At 49.0% G+C, this 11,450-nt stretch overlaps 1 non-coding gene across 1 annotated transcript; it reads left to right on the forward strand.

Annotated features, from left to right (window-relative positions):
• The first annotated feature begins 8,309 nt into the window (after positions 1-8,309).
• LOC127493775 (U5 spliceosomal RNA) lies at positions 8,310-8,425 on the forward strand. Its single transcript, XR_007924319.1, has one exon. It is a non-coding gene; the product is annotated as a U5 spliceosomal RNA (small nuclear RNA).
• Positions 8,426-11,450: the final 3,025 nt, after the last annotated feature.

Here is an 11,450-nt window from a genome sequence, read left to right on the forward strand (position 1 = left end):
TTTATTGGACTCCTGCTCTAGGCACCAGTGGCCAAACCAGAATTGAGTCACTTATGCTGAAGTTCAGTCACTATGCTGAAATTAAGTTGTTTATCTGACTTCCTAGAAATCGAGAGGGTGAGAGATAAGAACCAAATCCCATGACAAGCCAGCTCTCCCTGTCATGATAAGTGACTTTCAAGGTTAACACTCACAGTGAAAGTAAGTTTGAAACAACCAATCTGGTTTTTGTTCTGATTCTGCTTTCCTCAGCCTTCTCTGAGGGTAAAAACCAACCTCCCAGGGCAAGCATTTGGTCTGGCAAGCCCCTGGGTGGAACCTCTGCATCCAATTACTGAGTGCCTGGGTTCACATCCCAGCTCCGCTCCTGCTTCCAGCTGCCTGCTAATGCACGCCCTATTGGCAGCAGGTGATGGCTCAGTTAGTGAGGTCCTGGCCACCTATGTGGAAGACCTGGATGGGGTTTCCCGCTCCTTGGCTTTGGCCTGACCCAGTACTAGCTCTCGCTGGCATTTGGAGAGGGAACCTGCAGATGGGAGCTCTCTTTCTGTCTCTGTTTGCCTCAGAGAAGAAAGAAAACCAGTCTCCTCGCTTAGCTCAGTGCAACAACTCATTCTGTTTTATGGAAATAAAGTGTTGCCTGATTCTAGAATCACAAGTAAAAGACAATTGAGGTCTTTGTATTTTAAAAAGATGCATTTATTTTACTTGAAAGGCAGTCACACAGAGAGAGTGAAAGGCAGAGAGTGATATCTTCCATTCGCTGGTTCACTCCCCAAATGGCCCTAATGGCCAGAGCTGGGCTGGTCCGAAGCCAGGAGCTTCCTCCAGGTCTCCCATGTGGGTGGCAGGGGCTCACGCTCTTCTGCTGCTTTCCCAGACACATTAGCAGGGAGCTGGATCAGAAGTGGAGCAGCCAGAGCTCGAACCAATGCCTTTATGGGATGCTGGTGCCACAAGCAGTGGCTTAACCTTCCGTGCCTTAATATTATAGCCGCTTCTTCTGGGTCTCAAGTCCATCTTCTACTGCTTTCCCAGGCCATAGAGGAGAGCTGGATTGGAAGTGGAGCAACTGGGTCTCGAACCGGCGCCCATATGGGATGCCAGTGCTTCAGGCCAGGGCATTAATCTGCTGCACCACAGCACCGGCCCCCCAATTTTATTATTATTTTTTCCCTTTTTTTTGACAGGCAGAGTGGACAGTGAGAGAGAGACAGAGAGAAAGGTCCTTTGACAGGCAGAGTGGACAGTGAGAGACAGAGAGAAACAGACAGAAAGGTCTTCCTTTACCATTGGTTCACCCTCCAATGGCCGCTGCGGCCTGCGCACCGGGCTGATCCGAAGCCAGGAGCCAGGTGCTTCTCCTGGTCTCCCATGCGGGTGCAGGGCCCAAGCACTTGGGCCATCCTCCACTGCCCTCCCAGGCCACAGCAGAGAGCTGGACTGGAAGAGGGGCAACCGGGACAGAATCTGGCACCCTGACTGGGACTAGAACCCAGTGTGCTGGCGCCTCAAGGCGGAGGATTAGCCTATTGAGCTGCGGCGCTGGTCCCAATTTTATTATTATTTTTTTTAAATCGTGTTTTAAAATTTTTATTTGGCTGACGCCACGGCTCACTTGGCTAATCCTTTGCCTGTGGTGCCAGCACCCCGGGTTCTAGTTCCGGTCAGGGCACCAGATTCTGTCCCGGTTGCTCCTCTTCCAGTCCAGCTCTCTGCTGTGGCCCGGGAGTGCAGTGGAGGATGGCCCAAGTGCTTGGGCCCTGCACCTGCATGGGAGACTGGGGGAAGCACCTGGCTCCCGGCTTCGGATCGGCGCAGCACTCCGGCTGTAGCAGCCATTTGGGGGGTGAACCAACGGAAAAAGGAAGACCTTTCTCTCTGTCACTCTCTCACTGTCCACTCTGCCTGTAAAAAAAAAAAATTTTTTTTTAATTTATTTGAAAGGCACAGAGTCAGAGAGAGAGAGAGATCCTTCATCTACAGTTGCACTGCCCAAATGCCCACAACAACCACAGCTGGACTAGACCAAAGCCAGGAACCCAGAACTCAATCCAGGTCTTCTACATGGGTACCAGGGACTCAAGTCCCAGCTCACCTACTTCCAATCCAGCTTCCTATTTAATGTGCACCCTCGGAGGCAGCAGATGAAGGCTCAAATACTTAGATCCTAGCTACCCACATGGGAGACACTGAGTTCTGGACTCTAGGCTTCAGCCTGGTCCAGTCATAGCTGTTGTAGGTATTTGGGGAGTGACCCAGTAGATGGAAAATGTCCATCTGTCTTTCTGCCTTTCAAATAAGATGAAAATAAATACAATTCTTAAAAAATAAGTGTAATAAATATATTCAAAAATAAGAAGGGATGTCATTAATGTAAGGCAGGAACAAACAAGAAGAATCCATTGGAAATGCTGGGTTTGAAAAATTTAATAGCTGAAATCCATATATAAATTGAATAGCAGGATGATCGCAGTCAAAATGAAATCATGGAGTAATAAGATCAGGGTGAGCATTCATCCAAAAGGTATCAGGAAGGGGTAAAGAAAACAAGGAAGCTTGAACACAAATGAGCCCATTGTTTATGGCTACACTGTTAATGGCTAATCCAGCAACGATCCCTTCCCACTTCCATCTTCCTTATTCCTCTCTACAGTAAAGATCCAAAAGCTTTATTCTTGCTTTCCCAGACTCCCATGTAATTAGAGCTGGCCATGTCACATTGTTTTGGCCAATGAAATGCAAGCAGGAGTGTTCTGGGGGTGGGGCTTATGAGCAACATGTTGTTTCCCCTTTCTCTTTCTCCCTCCTTCTCTCTCTCTCTCTCTCTCTCTCTCTCTCTCTCTCCTCTTTCTCTCTTTCTTTACAGAGGGAGAGGCAGAGGTGGGGGGGAGAGATTTTCCATCTGCTGGTTCACTCCCCAAATGGCCACAATGACCAGGGCTGGGCCAGGCTGAAGCCAGGAGCCAGGAACTTCATTCAGGTCTCCCACATGAATGTACAGGCCCAAGGACTTAGGCCATCTTCCACTGCTTTCCCAGGCATATTAGCAGGGAGCTGGATTGGAAGTGGAGCAGCCGGGACTCAAACCAGTGCCCACATGGGATCCAGCACTGCAGGTGGCAGGTTTATGCTGGCCCCGGTATGTTGTTTCCTAATAAAAGAGTGATGTAGAGAGTGCTTCACCTATGTCTTGGCTTGGACGTGGATATTTTTTCTGGAGTTGTGACAGCCACTGATTTAGGTATTAATCATCACACGAGAGAGTCAAGTAAAACAGCAGGATGACTCCAAGAGCATTCCTGATAACCGAGCAATTGAATCAATTCTAGCAACCACTTATGTCTATATTCCCTTTTGAAAAGAATTCCTACAACTATACTTTTTGTTGTGTGAATATAAAACAAAACCCACTTGTTTTTTACCTTTATTAATTTTTCAGATATCTATTTATTTATTTTAAAGGCAAAGCAACCAAGAGGGAGGGACACACACACACACACATAGAGAGAGAGAGAGAGAGAGAGAGAGAGAGAATCTTCCATCTACCTGTTCACACCCGATGATTGTAACAGAGAGGGTGGCACAAGAAGCCAGGAGCCTGGAACTCAGTCCAGGTCTCCCACGTGCATAGAGGGTCCCGTGTACTTAAGGCATTATCAGCTGCCTTCCAGGATGCGTGTTAGCAGTAAACTGGAATTGGAAGCAGAGTTGGGACTTGAACCAAGCACTGATATGAGATTCTAGGTGGGGAACTTTGAAGTTGTCATCTGTCTATCCATAATTCAAGTGGATATAAAAGAGACCCAAATAAAAGAATTGTGAACTGTGGGCTGATACAGCTGTGAATTAAACATCAGTTCTTTCAGAGGAGGCTATCTGGAAGAGATCTTGACTCAAGCTTTAGAACTAAGGTGATCTTAATGGGTAGTGAATAGAATCACAGGATGTGAAATTCCTTAAATAAAAATCTACGTGGTGCTGGCACTGTGGCCAAGTGGGCAAAGCTGCTGTCCACAATGCCTGCATCCCAGATGGGCTCCGGCTCTTTCCCTGGCTGCTCTGCTTCCAATCCAGTGCCCTGCTAATGTGCCTGGGAAAGCAGTAGAAGAAGGCCCAAGTGCTTGGGCCCCTGCCACCCATGTGGAAGACCTGGAAGAAGCTCCTAGTTCCTGGCTTCAGATCAGTTTAGCTCTGGCTGTTGTGGGCCATCTGGGTAGTGAACAAGTGGATGGAAGACCTTTGTGTCTCCCTCTCTGTCACTCCCCCTCTTCGCGGAGGAACGACACAGGACCTTGCGTTGTTCTTTTGTCTGCTCGGCCCTTCCCGGGTTTGCTGCTGTTCTTCCCGGGTTGGCTACCGACCCTTCCACCTCCATGGAAGGGCGGTTCCCCCTGCCACTTTCCCCACTTCCGCGGGGGAGCGGCACACCGCCGGCCGGCCGGCCCTCTCGGGGGCTGCACAGGTGTTCCTTCAGATAGATGTTCCTGGTGCATGTTGTCTCTCTCCTCCTTTATAGTCCTCTTCCACCAATCCCAACTCTGCTACCCACACGCCGAGTACGCTGCTCTCCTCCAATCAGGAGCAGGTCCTACAGTTTATTGATTGAACTGGAGGCAGCTGTGTAGAAGCTGTTTCCTCCTCTCCCAGCGCCATATTGTGGGAGAGCAGATGCATAGAATAAGTCTTAATTCCAGTAGCTTAGTCTAGTCCGAGTTGCTCCCAGTTGCTCCCCACACCTCTCTCTGTCACTCTACCTCTTAAGTAAATAAATAAAATCTTAAAAAAAAAAAAAAAAGCTGAGTGACAGAGAGAGGAAGAGTAAGAGAGCATGCATGAGGGCTTCCATCTGCTGGCTCACTCCTACATGGCTACAACAGCTGGGGCTGGGCCAGACCAAAGTCAGGAGCCTGGAACTCCATCTGGGTTTCTCACATGGATACAGGATCCTAAGCATTTGGCCCATTGCCTTCCCAGGCACATTAGCAGGGAGCTGGATGGGAAGCGGAGCAGCTGGAACGTGAACTAGCACCCATTTGGGATGCTGGTGTTGCGGGCAGTGCTTAACCCACTGTGCCACAGCACCAGCTCCTAAAAAGAAAGTTATGATATTGTATCATAGGTCTCCTTTAGATTTCTAAATACATGTTTCTGATGCAGTGTGACATCTGGTACATTATTCCAACATTATTTTACCTGCTGCTCCCCTAGCAACCTCAGACGCGTAGGTTGTATCCACTTCAGCAGTCACAAAGCATGAACAGTGCCCAGCAAAATCAAATAGGCCCCTACCTCCCCTCAGAAAGAACGACAACCTAATTTGGAGTTCAACTGTAAAGACCTTTGAAGCTTTTCACTTAGTATCCTTCCACCTTGTGAAGACTCAAGAAGTCTGCAACCCCGAGCTCAGCCGTGCCAGACCCCTCATCTGGAATTTCCAGCCTCCAGAACTGAGAGAACTTCTGGCTTTTTTTTTTTTTTTCTAACTGCTTTATCGAAATATAATGGAAAATCAAAGTATACCTGCTTGATAAGTTTTTCCCCCCCCATTTTTTAAAACCCAAACTGCTTTTACACTTCCCACCCTCCCAACCTCTGGTAGTCACTCCAAGGAGCTGGATCAGAAGTGGAGTGGCCGGAACCAGCGCTCAGACACCGGGTGCTGGCATAGCAAGCAGCGGCTTAACCGCTGCACAACAGCGCTCCCTGTGAAGTTGTTTAAACAAAGAAGTTTCCGTCTGGTTTTTATCTGAAACAGACACACATGGTGAGGTTTTATCTGCGCTGTGGTTAAAGGGGATGAGGTAGGGGGATGTGGGTCTAGAGGGCCCCTTCCTTCTCTCCTTCCTCGCTCTTCAGCAGGGGACAAGCCCTGTCGGAGGGGTCCGCCCTGGGAGGGCCGAGGGCGGAAGGGCAAGGTGCTGGCAGGCTGGGAAGCAGGGGATGAGAAAGCAGCAGGCATACAATCAGTGCCCGCAGTGGGGGACAGGGCCTATGATCACAGGCCGCGAGGCCAGGCTCATCAGAGGTTTGTGCGCTTGTCTGACTTTGCTGGAGGCCCAGCTGGCTCAGGGCAGATGCTGAAAGGGCAGAGGGCCGGGGCTCTGCCAGGTAAGGAGGCCGCAGAGAAGAGGGGCAGGAGCAGGGAGACCTGCGGGGAGGTAGGATGGAGGCCCAGCTCTGAGTGGGGTGGCCACCCCCACCTTCCCCTTCTCCCACCGGCCCCCACCCTGCCCTGCCTGAAGTGGCCCCAGCCCCGCCATTTCCCAGTCCTCCATGGTTTGTCATTCCTCAGTCTTCACTCCCTCTCCTGAACACGCTCCTGATATTAATGAAAGCAAAAGTGAAAAAAGGCTGCCTTTGATCCGACACCCATTCCAGCTGGGCTCTCTTGAATTTCTCAGAGCCAATCTCGGAGAGCGCTGCCTCTGCTCTCCGCCTGAACGCCCTGCCTCCCAGCTCCTCCTCCGGAAACAGCTCTGGCTGTTGCTAAATCCAGTGAGGCTCCCTGAACACCCGCTGGACAGCTGAGCACTCCTTTCTTGACAATTCTCTTCTGCCCTTGGTTTCTGGGCAGTGCACACTCCCTATGTTGTCCTGCCGCCGCAGGCCTCTGTCCTGTGGCTGTTCTCCAGGGAACTGTCCCGGCTTCTTGTCCTCAGGCAATCCACGCCATCCCCTGGGCCAGCTGCATGGGACATGAACCTGTGCCCATATGGGACGCCCATATGGCTTCACCTGCTACATCACCATGTCGCCCCCTGGCTCCCCCAAGTTGCATTTCTAAGAAACACTCAGGTCTATTAAGTATATTTGCTAGGGCTACTTTAACAAAGACCTCCAGACTGGATTGCTTATCAGAAATTATCCCACAGTTCTGGAGCCCTTCTGTTGAATGACTTCTTTCCAAATAAAGGCACTTTCTGAGGTATGGGGGGGTTGGGACTTCAACATGTGAGTCTTTTTCCAGGTGTGGGAGATACAGTTCACTTCCGGGTGGTGATAATATTGCTTTAAAAATCTGATCATAGTATTCCTTAAAGTTTTTCAATGGCTTTTTCACTCTCACACCCAAATTCCCTCAAGGTAAACCCAAGTTCTTAGTGTGGCATGGAAGGCCCATCAAGAGGTGCTCTCGCCCTGGGACTCACATTGCTCCCCCTAGAAGGCCCTCTCCCCTCGACTTTTTGGGATTCTTTAACAGCTGTCCCCTGTGCCCCTGAACATTCTCCTGCCCGTGCTCATCACGCATGTCCTGTCCCCTAGGGCCTAGCACAGCTAAGTGTTCAAGGAAAGTGTACTGAAGGAGTGTAATGAGACAATCGTTTTTAATCCGTTTTTTCTTCTTAATTTTTTTTAAAGATTTATTTATTTATTTGAAAGTCAGAGTTACACAGAGAAAAGAGAGACAGAAAGAGAGGTCTTCCATCTGTAGTTCACTCCTCAATTGGCTGCAACTGCCGGAGCTGTGCCAATCCGGAGCCAGGAGCCAGGAGCTTTTTCCAAGTCTCCCACATGGGTGCAGGGGCCCAAGGAGTTGGGCCATCTTCTACTGCTTTCCCAGGCCATAGCAGAGAGCTGGATCAGAAGAGGAGCAGCCAGGTCTCTAACCGGTGGCCATATGGGATGCCGGCGCTTCAGGCCAGGGCGTTAACTAGCTGTGCCACAGTGCCGGCTCCTCTTCCTAATTTTAATTTTACTTTAAAGGCAGAAAGAGTGGGATCTTCCACCCCTGGAAGTTGAGCCTAGGCAGAAGCTGAGAGCCAGGACAGGAACTCCATCCGGATCTCTCAACAGGGTGCAGGGACCCAAGAACGTGAGTCATCACTGTGGAATCAGAGGCGGAGCCGGGTTTGCTAAACGTCCTCCTAACCGCTGCCTAAACGCCCGTCCCCCCCTTTCTGTTTTTTAATTCAAAACAAATTTTTTTTTTAACTTGGGATGCCAATTATAAAAGTTTCTAGTTGGACCAGGTCTGCAGTCCCGTAAATCTGGCGTCTGCTCTGCCCCCTAGTGGTGGCCCTACGCCGGCCTAACCGGAAAACGAAGTGTTTAAGGTGTTTCCGGAAACAGAAGTCGACGACGCAGCGTCATTTACATACCCACAACACACTGCGCCTAGAACCTTCCCTACGTTAAAGTGGATGGATTATGCCGTTTCTTTCTACCTTTTTCTCCCTACTAAAAGTGACGTTGTTTTATACGACTGTGAAAGAGGAAAGCAGAATCACCAGTCTTTTAGGTAAATAGTTACCACTGCTGACCTAGGAGTTATCGTTACCCGAGGACTGTGTGGCAAAGTGGTTGGCATACTCTGGTTTCTCTTCAGATCGTATAAATCTTTCGCCTTTTACTAAAGATTTCCGTGGAGAGGAACAATTCTGAGTCTTAACCCAATTTTTTGAGGCCTTGCACTAGCAAGGCTAATAACGGTTGTATAAAGAAAGACAGTAATTGAGTAGCTTATAATATCATCACAATAGTTTTCTTGTGAGATGTTTCCTTCACTGTGTAGGTAGTTTGGGGAACGTGTGCGGCAGCTGAAAGGACGCGCACCAGCTCTCATGGTTGCAAGGTAGCATTCATTCACCACGCTTCTATTTTCAGCTTTTTGGGGGAACTCCGTAGTGATTTTTTCTCCCCTTATCTTTGATCTTTTATAACAATAGCCAAGAATGAGTTGGTAATTAGAATGAGATGATCTGTCACTGTACCTCAAAAAGACTTATTTTTGAATTCCATTTCCCCACCAACTTTCTGAGTAGGGCAATTGAGGACATTTTAGTGTTGTGTGTTATTTTAGGTATTAATGAATTAATAGTTACATTAATTTTTAAAAATTTTATTTCTTATTTTTTGACAGGCAGAGTGGACAGTGAGAGAGACAGAGAGAAAGGTCTTCCTTTGCCGTTGGTTCACCCTCCAATGGCCACCATGGCCAGTGCGCTGCGGCCGGCACACTGCGCTGAACCGAAGGCAGGAGCCAGGTGCTTCTCCTGGTCTCCCATGGGGTGCAGGGCCCAAGCACCTGGGCCATCCTCCACTGCACTCCCTGGCCACAGCAGAGAGCTGGCCTGGAAGGGGGGCAACCGGGACAGAATCCAGCGCCCCGACTGGGACTAGAACCCTGTGTGCCGGCACCGCAGGCGGAGGATTAGCCTAGTGAGCCGCGGCGCCGGCTTAATTACGTTAATTTTATTGTTCCTGCTGTAACAAATGACCAGAAACTGCATGGCTTAACACAAATCTATTCTCCCAAATTCCGGTGGTCAGAAGTCTAAATTAAGGTGTTGGCAGGACTGTGTTCCTTCAGAGCAGAATGCTTCCTGCCTTTCTCAGCTTCTAGTAGCTACCTGCTTTCCTTGGCTTGTGACCTCTTCACCCATCATCCTGACCTCTTGCTTCTGTTAGGTCACCCAGGACTAACTCTGGGTTCTCCTGCTCTCCTAAGGGCTGTGTGACTGCCTTGTTCCCACCTAAATCATATCAGCAACATTATGCTATGTCGGGCAACCTATTCACAGGTTCCAGGGGTTGGGATGATGTATTTGGAGGTCATTAACTCAAACCACCACAAGAATATTGTAATGGGCGTTGTGGTGCAGCAGGTTAAGCTGCTCTTGGGATACCCACATCCCACGTCGGAGTGCCAGTCCAAGTCCTCGACTCCTTCACTTCTGACCCAGCCTCCTGCTAATGCTTTTGGGAAGACAGCAGGTGGCCCAAGTACCTGAGCTCCTGCTACTCACCTGGGAAACCAGGATGGATTTCCAGCTCCTGGCTTAGCCTGTCCAGCCTCGACTGTTGCAGCCATTTTGGGGAGTGAACCAGTGGATGGAAGACCTTTCTCTTCTTCTCTCTCTGATGCTGTTTGCCTTTCAAATAAATAAATAAACCTATCTTTGAAAAAGAATGATGTAATTATGTAGAATATCCTTGTTCCTTGTCAAAACACAGTGAAGTATTTGGTCTGTGATATCTATGATAACTTCCAAATAGCTTAGCAAACACACAGAGAAAGAAGGCAAATGGGTTAAAGGGTATATTCTGGTATAAGTATTTACTGTATTATTTCAACTGTTTAAAAAGTTATTTCATATATTTGAAAGCGTTACAGAGAGAGGGAGAGATACAGAGATCTTCCATCCACTGGTTCACTCTCCAAATGGTCGCAATGGCTGGGCTGGACCAGGTTGAACCAGGTGCCAGGAGTTTCATCCTGGTCTCCCACGTGGGTGCAGGGGCCCAAGCACTCTTTTCTGTTTCTTTCCCAGGCCATTAGCAGGGAGCTGGATCAGAAGTGGAGCATCTGGGGCTCAAACTCGCGCCCATATGAGATGCCAGTGTTGCAGGCAGCAGCTTAACCTGCTACACCACAACACTGTCCCTATTTCAACTATTTGTAGCTTTGCATTTTTCAAAATAAAAATCAGAGGAAATATTAATAAATTCAACTTACTGAACATATTTTAGATATTTGTATTATGATTTACAGTTCCATTGTTATTAAACTGTGATTATTTTAGACCTGTGGTTCCCAGATTTTTTGATTTTCTAAAGAGATTTACAAAAAAATTATTTTTTTCCATCATTATACAAAAGAAAGGACATTCACACCCACACCAGTAAGAATATTTTTAAATCAGAGAGAAGGACACTTCTTTAAGATAGGAAATTCAGGGATGGGCATTGGACCCAGAGATTCACACTAGTCGGCACACCCCACATCTCATCTGTGTACCTGGCTCCAGCTTCCTGTTAATGTGCACCCTGGGAGGCCGCAGTGACAGCTCAAGTAGCTGGGCCCCTGCCACCCATAGGACACAGAATGAGTTCCTGGCTTCTGGCCCATTCCCAGCTCTTGTGGGCATTTGAGCAGTGAAGATCTATTTTGTCTGCTTCTAAAGTAAATACATGAAAATAGTTTTAAAAAGAGAAATTCAGGGGCCAGTTCTGTGGTGTAGCAGGGAAAGCCGCCACCTGCAAGGGCCGTCATCCCATATGGGCGCCAGTTTGAGTCCCGGCTGCTCTACTTCTGAACCAGCTCCCTGCTGATGGCCTGGGAAAGCAGTAGAAGATGGACCAAGTGCTTGGGCCCCTGCACCCATGTGGGAGAACTGGAATAAGTTCCTGGTTTCGGATCGGCCCAGCTCAGGCTTTTATGGCCATTTGGGGAGTGAATCAGTGGATGGAAAACTCTCTCAGGGCTGGCACTGTGGCTCACTTGGTTAATCCTCCGCCTGCGGCACCAGCATCCCATATGGGCACCGGGTTCTAGTACCGGTTTCTCCTCTTCCAGGCCAGCTCTCTGCTGTGGCCCGGGAGTGCAGTGGAGGATGGCCCAAGTGCTTGGGCCCTGCACCCCATGGGAGACCAGGAGAAGCACTTGGCTCCTGCCATCGGATCAGCGCAGCGCGCTGGCTGTGGTGGCCATTTGGGGGGTGAACCAA

The sequence above is a fragment of the Oryctolagus cuniculus genome, chromosome 7, assembly GCF_964237555.1.
Source record: "Oryctolagus cuniculus chromosome 7, mOryCun1.1, whole genome shotgun sequence".
Classification (NCBI taxonomy): Eukaryota; Metazoa; Chordata; class Mammalia; order Lagomorpha; family Leporidae; genus Oryctolagus; species Oryctolagus cuniculus.